The sequence below is a fragment of the Tupaia chinensis genome, unplaced genomic scaffold, assembly GCF_000334495.1.
Source record: "Tupaia chinensis unplaced genomic scaffold, TupChi_1.0 Scaffold000404_1, whole genome shotgun sequence".
In the NCBI taxonomy this organism is placed as follows: domain Eukaryota; kingdom Metazoa; phylum Chordata; class Mammalia; order Scandentia; family Tupaiidae; genus Tupaia; species Tupaia belangeri.
The window spans coordinates 235,010-242,795 of record NW_006159906.1 but is presented as its reverse complement, the minus strand read 5'-3'; the positions used below and the strand labels follow the sequence as shown (position 1 = coordinate 242,795).

Below are 7,786 nucleotides of genomic sequence, written 5' to 3'. Positions count from 1 at the left end.
TCGATATGATTTTGAGTCAAAAGTCAAATTTAAATGACTTAATTTTAACATGGTTAGGTAGAGTGATTTGGCAGCACGTGGAGAAGGTTTTGTTTTTCACAAATTGTGAGAGTTTGTTTTGTATGTTGGTGTATATTTTACAAACAAATGAAAACTGTTTAACACATTTTCCAAAATAGAACAAAACATTCTTATTGATAGCATTTTAAGATTTTAGCTATTTGAAAAAACGTTGAGAAAGCAGAAATAAAAATCTCACAGCAACTGCCCATGAACAGAAAGTCCTGAGCACCCTAAGGATGAGAAAGGGTTAACTCAGGGAGGGACTAGCAGTTGGCGTAATGGCTGTGTCGCTGGACTCGCATGTAGCTGACCATGGTTTGAGTCCCCGACCTGGTGGCTTAAACTCATGCTGGGTGCGTGCGCGTGTGCGTGTGTGCCCAAGATCCCGAGAGGAGAATGGAGGAGAAGGGATTGCAGCATGGCCATCCTCCCTGGGGGGTGATTTCTTGCTTTCTGTCTCTCTGTCTCTCTCTGTCTTTCTGGGGAGCACACGCACCCTGTAGTAAAAACTTCTCTCAAACAAAAAAAAAGAGAGCGAGAGAGAGAAAAAGGGTTAACTCAGTTGGTCAGCCCTAAACAGAGACTGCTGTTATCAGGACTACAAGGTCATTCAGAGTTGCCAAGTTGCTATGGGGACTGAGCTACAAGGTCACTACAGGCTGGAAGTTTTCTTCAACATTTTTTGATAAGCCACATTAGTATTTTCAAAGGCCAGTTGTTTTCAGAAATGCCTCAGCCATATCTGCATTCCCTACCTGCCTTTGCAAAGATTTTTGCAGCCTGACTACAAATATGTGTCACAGTTGGAATAACTCATGTCCCAGCTTTTGGGGACAGAACTTGTGCGACATGACATTTACTCTGCCTACCCACCTCTACAGGGAAAGTCCTCTCAGCAGCCCCTGTGTCCCCTCTCCCACAAACAATGCTGCAAAACAGACCAAGGGTGGGTGCCCCCCACCCAAAAGGGAGAGCATTCAGGCATCTGCCTGGCCATGTTCCTTGTGGGTTTTGTGTATTTCCTTGGCAATAACCAATTGGATATAGACTCTCCACCCAATTACACATGTAGAGAGGGACGGGGGCCCTGGCGTGTAATTCTGCCATTTAGCCTTTTGGAAAACACCACGGAAACGCAGATTTAAACAGACCCAATAATGACCCGTAGTGCAATGCATGGTGGGACCACAAACACGTTTACTCGCCACCCTCACATTTACTCAGAGGTTACACATTCCCTCCCCACACGAACCAAAGGCAGATGAGCCCTGACTGCCAGTCCTGCAACCGAAGGAGAGTATACGGGTCTCCTCTTCCACTCATACTGAGTGGGATTAACTGATAGGACCCTAGAACAGATCCCCAGGCCTTAATGGATTACCAGAGTTGGCCACGGGCCAACCAATCACCAGATGAGCCCTGACTGCCAGTCCTGCAAACAAAGGAGAGTGTACGGGTCTCCTCTTCCACTCATGCTGAGTGGGACTAACTGATAGGGCTCTACAGATCCCTGGGGCTTACGAGATGACCAGAGTTGACCACAGATGATGCATCAAGGTCCGGGACGGGAGTTGGCCCTTCTCTCCAGTGGGAGTCCAATGAGCCAGGAACATTTGGCCTCAGGCCAGGCACCCTGGCTGAGGGATCCCATCAAATGAGATGAGGGCATGCCTGTCTCTCCACACTGCAGTGCCCGTCCCAGAGGAAAATGCCCTGGGATCAGTGGCTCAAAGGGCCAGTCCAATTGCGCTTCCCGGCCAATGCACCAAATGTTGTGGAAAAACAGATGCTGAAGGACCAAAAAGCAGCACTCTGGAGAGAAAATGAACGTTTTATGGGTGAATTGGGGAGGGGCAGGTTCAGCATGCTTGGAGTGTCCTATCAGGAAGGGCCTCAGTGTCTGCTCTAACACGGAGCTGGCAGAGAAGCAGGGAATCAAGGCCTCTGAACAACTCAGGGGCAGGGCAGCTAACTCACGGGGGACCAGAAAGTCCAGACAGCCATCAGTCCTGGGCACTTCAAGGCCACTCATAGTTCCTCTACTTCAGAACAGAGAGTTCAGGCAATTACCAGACTTGAGTTGCTCCACATCAACAGGATGAGCAACCTTCTCTCCCTAGTAGCTTCTTTTGCAGGGTTCCTGGAAGGATGCTATCAGCTTGCTGTTTCCACAGGGACAGTGACTTGCACTGGGCCAGCCTTAACGCAGCCCGGCAACCTCCTCCTCAGCACACCATGGGACAGTTGCTGTGTAGAGGTCTGTTGCCCCACAGCCTCACTCTGCCATGTGCTTGTGACTGGACCCCACAGCAAAAACATGGCCGGAGAGGATGGGAGGGGGTTACTTAGGGAGTGAGACAGGAGAGTCGAGAAGAGTGGTGACTAGCATGCCCCTCTGAGCTGCACTCACACATGTGGGACTGGTGTTTCATCCCGCGCAGCTCTGCACGGTGGGGCTGCCTCATTCGGGTCGCCATTACCCTTGAGGAGGGTAAGAGAGCTTGCTTTTTTTTTCTTTCTTTCTTTCTTTTTTTTTTTTTTTTCATTTTCTACGATGATAAGTATTCAAAGGTTGCTTCAAATACATTGAATTATAATTCCAGCCAGGATTCACACTAAGTAAGATCCGACGACAATCCCACGTGCCACCGTCTCACCTGAACTGCAGCTCAGGATGTTCTGCTCTCAGTGAAAGCGGAGGTGGTGCTGCCCCGGTACCTGGTACTGAGGGTGAGGTGTCCTTTCGTTGTTATATTCTCAATTGCATTTCAGTTTCTAAAGGTCCAGATCACAGAGTTCATTGAAGGGTTAAGGTAGGAGAGAAAGAATAAAGAGAAGCCAACATCCATCCTTGAAGAAAAGGTCAATTCACTTCATGGTGAACTTAAGCTTCTGGGCAAATCCCAAATCCGTGTTCTCCAGTTTGAACAAAGTCTTCTGTGACCTGGGACAGGCTGCTCAGATACTGCCAGCTCAGGGCAGCCAAGGGCATGACAAATGACAGGTAAATGGAGTGGTGGCTTCGAGAGATCAGCTGGCAAGTGGGAGGATTCCGTGCCCTGATGGCGGAGATGATCTGCCTTGTTTTACTAGAAGATGGGTCTGAGTTGGGGATTCTATGATAAATCTCTTCTGTGTACTGGTATATGATAGCTTTGACTGCTGGCATATTGGTACATCCATCATTAGGGTGACTGCTTGCCCTTTCTGAATCTTCCTTCCCCCTTTGAACACCTGCTGATGATTATAACAGGCAGCCAAAGTAGCCACAGCCATTACCTGGGATAGCACAGAAGTTAAACACACTCTGGTTTCTGAGTCTCGAAAGGTAGGTGAGGACATCTGGGATGTGGTGCAGGGCGTTGGTTACCAGTTCATTCAGACACTGCACAGCTAAGTCGATGTTCTCCGGCTTAGCAAAGTCCTCCAGCTTCTTAACATACCGGCTCCAAACCTCTTGAGGCCAAAACTCTCTTCCTTCTCGCTGGTCTTCCAGATAATCACGAATGATGGTCGTTTTCTGCAGAAACAGGCCCATGGAGTTGGCTAACTCTACGTCTTCACCAACTAAGGGGTCTTCAAACTGTGAGGCCAGGAACAGATGGGAGAGGCCAATTCCCAGCAGCCCAGCAACGTAGTGGCAGTACTTGTCCCACTCTTGTTCAGAGGTCACATGCTCATCCAAAAACTCTGCCATCCCCACTCCCATTTTCTGGCAAATGTCAGCAATCACTACTTGATATTTCTCAGCCAGATTTCTAAACTCAAGGGAAGTCGTTGCAAAGTCCTCCGGCACTTGCCCATCCTCCTCCGTGCTCTCTGTGAACCCGTCAGGTTCGTAAAGGAAAGAGGGAAAGCTGTGTAATAGCAGGGCCTTTTTCCATGATGGTCATGTCATCTTCCAGAGTGTCCAGAGCTCGGAGGACCAGATAAAATATGCATACTGCGTGACGGATTTCTGTGCCTATGGTCTGGACAACAGCTGTGAAACTGCGACTGGCCTGATTTAGATACTGGTAGCAAGTTTCCAGGCTGCTGCTGAGCGAGTCCTGGTCCTTCTTGGCTATCACCTTCCACTTGCCTCCTATTCGGAAGCGAAACAGGTTGTAGAACTCCTCCGGATGCCCCAAGCACCTCACCAACTCCATGCTGGAAGGTGGGCTGTGACCGAGGCGCGCACCTGTCGGGTATCTCCGGCTCACAACAGCTGGCACCCCTCCAAGAGACCTTGCTTACATTCAGCTCTGTAATCAGACTGCCGTGGTATCAAAGCCCAGGTCGACTTCTGAATGTAACTTTAAGACAATTCTCTTAGTCGGAACATTCCCTGGTTTTGCTGTTGCGTGAGTATGTTCTCACTAATGAAAATGTGGTATAAAAATGAACTGCAAATCTCTCTTTCCCCTAGTCCTGCCAGGGCAGCTCTGCTGTTTTGTTTTAATGTTATGTCTAAACATTTCTTTGAAATGTATGGGTTTCTTGAACATGTGGGAAGATCTCCACATCTGTGCCCTTAGTCCCAGACACTGCTATCAGCTCTAGAGGTCATACGTCACTGTTTTACAGCAGAGGCCATCATGTGAAATGTATTCCACGTGTTTCCATCACTTCAATGGCTAAGGTAATAGCTGTGAATGCATTTCGTTAGAATGAAGTAGAATGTTTTTAATGTGGTTCTATTAAATGTGTTACTTGTTTATTAAAGAACGTCTTGTTTTTTTTCAGTTTTTGCCTTAGGGCACATGCACTCATTGGAGAGAGACAGAGACAGTGAGAGGGAAAGTGAGAAGTCACCCTTCAGGGGGGATGGTCACGCTGCAATCCCTTCTCCTCCATTTTCCTCCCTGGATCTTGGGCATACATGCATGCACATATGCCTGGCATGAGTTTCAAGCCACCAGGTCCAGGACTTGAATCATGTTTGGCTATATAGAAGTCCAGTGATGTAACCACTACGCCATCTGCTGGCCACAAACAGCAGCTTCCATGGAAGCCCTTTAACCTGATTTGACTAAGAAAGCTGGAGTGGATGGCAAACGCTAATACCTTCTGAAAGAGAAGATTTTTACAAAGGTACAAGATTTGATCAAAAACTCTTCTCTCAATGTAGGCCTTCTTCTGGGAACCCTCACAGTGCTATTGCTTTAACAGTAATGAAAACCAAGAGCCAAGCCTGTCAGAATCTCCAAATTCCAAATAACTGTGGTCCCAGGAGCCTGGTTGTCCTCCTTGTTCGCCTTCGCTTGCTCTGTGGTTGAGCCTCATCCCGACTCGGCTAATAAACACCTCAGCCTGGATCTGAGGCAGGAAACTTTGGACAATCTCCTTGGGGGTCTCTACTTACAGGAAGTAAAAACTATCAAAAGCAAACTGTGGATTAGCAACATAGTATGTGTCCTAGAAAACAAATTTAAAAGTGTTCTTTGGGCCTGTGTTTCTCTTGAAATAAGAATAGCTTCATCTCAAGTGGTGTGGATGACATACAGTATCGCCCCCCCCCCAGTGGTCAGGAATGGGTCTGCATTCTTCCACAGAGCTGTTACAGAGAGCTAAAGAAATGGCAGTGACTGCCCTTGGCGCTCTTCCTTCCCCATGGCAGACTCTGACTTTGTATATGCTTAGGAATATGTCCTTGCCATCCCAAATCTGGGTTTGTGTGAGTATTTTGTCATTCAAATTGCTTAGTAGTTCACCAGGTAGAAAGCCCATTCTCAGAAACTGCTGCACACTGCAATTCCTGGAGCGAGAAGCCAGCCCTTGGCAAGGCCAGCCCCAGCCTAGGTTATGTCCAGCATAAAGGCGGACTGATTGCAGGAAATGGGCTGATGTGGCCATCTAAGGGACTCGGAAGCCAGGAGAAACCCAGAATCCTTTGGCTGCTAGAGAGGGCAGACACTCTAGCTTGACCTTGCAGACCATCTTCAGCTAAGTGAAGGTGGCAGGTCACGTGTGCTCGCCAGGTCACGTGTGCTCACCAGCAGTGATGCTTTTGGAAGCCCGGAGCCCTTGCCACAGCCCTCAGGATCTGCACTTTGCCCTCTATGGGAAAACATCTCTGAAATTTGTTTTAACCAGGTTTGATGAGGAAGGCCAGGGATCGATGTTGTTCTTAATCACAGTCCTTGGAAGCAGGAGGTAGGCCACACAGGGCCACAAGGGGCCACGAGGGGAAGTGCCAGGGTTTTCCAGGACACAGGGAGTGAAGGAAGAATGTGGGTAGGGCCTCAGTCATACTTTTCACAGGAGGAAATGAGGGAGGCAGGGGAAGCAGTTCGGGATTTCCTGGTTTGCAGGAGTCCAGGAGGCTCTGGGGCAAAGACATCCCTAGTTGTCTGGCCTGCCCTGGGCTGATGAGGGCAGAGCTGGTCAGAAAGCAGATGTGGTTCAGGTCAGGGACTCTGATTGGGCTGGTTTGTGTGTAGAAGGTGCACTCCACATGCTATGTCTGAGCACTGGTTAGCCCTGAGTGAGGTATTTTCTCCCTATTTTGTAAGTCCTCAAATGTCAGAGTGAAGTATGAGCACCTCCATTTTGAATCCATTTCCCTTTCCCTGTAACCTGATCCATGCGTGCCTCTTAAAAATCGATCACTGAATGCTTATCACCAGTAGATGAACACTGCCACCCATTCCCGTCCTCCTAACCGAATATTAACTGAATGCTTATCACCAGCAGATGAACACTGCCACCATTCCCGTCCTCCTAACCGAATATTAACTGAATGCTTATCACCAGCAGATGAACACTGCCACCATTCCCGTCCTCCTAACCGAATATTAACTGAATGCTTATCACCAGCAGATGAACACTGCCACCATTCCCGTCCTCCTAACCGAATATTAACTGAATGCTTATCACCAGCAGATGAACACTGCCACCATTCCCGTCCTCCTAACCGAATATTAACTGAATGCTTATCACCAGCAGATGAACACTGCCATCCATTCCCGTCCTCCTAACCGAATATTTATCACCAGCAGATGCAGCCAATGATTACTGTCCAGCCAATTATAACTGTCCTTCCTGATAACTTGCTTTTTCGGCTTTTGTAAACTGCTTTTGCATTGTTGCGGTAAAACAGATGCTGAGGAATGAAATGTGGCACTCCGGAGAGAAAGGAGAACTCTTTATTTTTCCCATGGCACAGAGGAGTTAACACTGAATCTCCACTGCCTGCGGGGAAGTAGGCACAGTCTTTTATGGGGTGGCTGGGAAAGGGGGAGTTTTGGCAGGCTGAGGGTATCCTATCAGGAAAAGGGGTCCCAGGACTTGCTCTAAAAAAAAAAAAAAAAAAAAAGAAAGAAAGAAAGAAAGAAAGTGGCAGCTAAGCAAGGTATCTAACTTCTTTTTTTTTAAGTGAGATAATAATATATTTCAAGACATCTTTTATTGATGACAGCATGCATTATTTATTTTTACATGTACTTAATAGACAATATGGAGCTACTTATCCAGGAGTAGAAGGATCACATGGTTCTTACTTCTCAGGGTCTCAGGTTGTTTTTATTGCTCAAAGGGGAGGGACAGTGGATTTGCAGAAGAGTGGGAAATTCTAGTAATTGCTAGCCTTGGTAATTATTGCGAGTTCCAGGCCTCTCCACATCATTCCCCCCTCTTTTTTTTTGGAGAGGTTTTTGCTATAGGGCGCGTGCACTCGCCAGGCAGACAGAAAGAGACAGAGAGAGAGAAAGTGAGAAATCACCCCCCCAGGGGAGATGGCCAA

General features: G+C 47.8%; 1 pseudogene; it reads right to left on the bottom strand.

The window, feature by feature from the left end:
• Nucleotides 1–2,947: 2,947 nt before the first annotated feature.
• On the bottom strand, nt 2,948–4,211 carry LOC102470607 (squalene synthase pseudogene; annotated as a pseudogene).
• Between the last annotated feature and the right edge of the window lie 3,575 nt (nt 4,212–7,786).